This window comes from Aplysia californica, unplaced genomic scaffold (genome assembly GCF_000002075.1).
Source record: "Aplysia californica isolate F4 #8 unplaced genomic scaffold, AplCal3.0 scaffold00845, whole genome shotgun sequence".
NCBI classification, from domain to species: domain Eukaryota; kingdom Metazoa; phylum Mollusca; class Gastropoda; order Aplysiida; family Aplysiidae; genus Aplysia; species Aplysia californica.
The window spans coordinates 267,196-268,230 of NW_004798115.1; positions in this window are offsets into that span (position 1 = coordinate 267,196).

The following is a 1,035-nucleotide window of genomic DNA, read 5'->3' on the forward strand; positions in this document are numbered from 1 at the left end:
ATTACTTTTCCAAAGAGTTGAGCAAATGCTGAAAGTCAGTGACGGAAGACGTGATCTCGCTCAGTTCTTGAGTAAATATTTGATTTGTTCAAGATTATTATAGGCTCGTTCAGGTTTCCGACAGATAATTATCCGTCTACCAAAAAAGACTGTCTTCCTAATATATTCTTAGCCGTCTTTGTTTCAGTTTAGGTACTTTGATATTTTGGCCTGGACATCTCTTTGAATATCTGAAATATTGCTCTGACATTTCATGTACATTTTCTCTGCCTATTTGTTAGTTCTGATTTTTTTTTTTTGGAGACTTAGTCTTGCTCCCTGTCAAAATGTCAACACAGCTGCCCTGTAGAGCACTGCAGAATCCCAGGACAGTTCTGCGTATTATTATGTATTAGCCTGCCAATCCAGGCCATTGACAAGGCAAATTGCTATGCCATTATTGCAATAATGATATGCTGCAGCACAAATCCGCCCTTCCAATTACCAACAACGCTGCCACAATGAAGCTGGTGCATCTATAAATAGCTGTAAGAGACCTCTACAACAGAACGTTTCATTTACGACCGTCTCCGTCATCGATGCTTCCGCTTAACGAATTTAGAATACAGTTTAAGAACGGAACAATCATAAAAACTGTAAATAGTATGCAACAGCAATTGCATTGCAGAAAATAACAAGTTAAATTTCCACGTTCATACCGCAATCTATTGATTAAAGAGGGAAAGACTTCAAGGAAAACGAAAGTGAAGAGTTCAGGATCTCAGACTTCACTAGATAAGCAACATTTTAGGCTATTTCGGGTCTCAGATTAATGGATGTATGGGTGTCCTAATCCAACCCTGTCTACGGACCAGGGTTTTCTCGTCCAACGTTTTTATTTCAACTCTAATATTTCGAACCAAGTGGGTCTGGGGCGGTAGGGGCGGTAGGGGCGGTAGGGGCGGGGGACAGCATGAAATAATAGAGGACCATATGACATAGAAGATTGTTGGAGATGTGATGCCATAGAGTTGTTCACTTGTCTTTATTTGGATG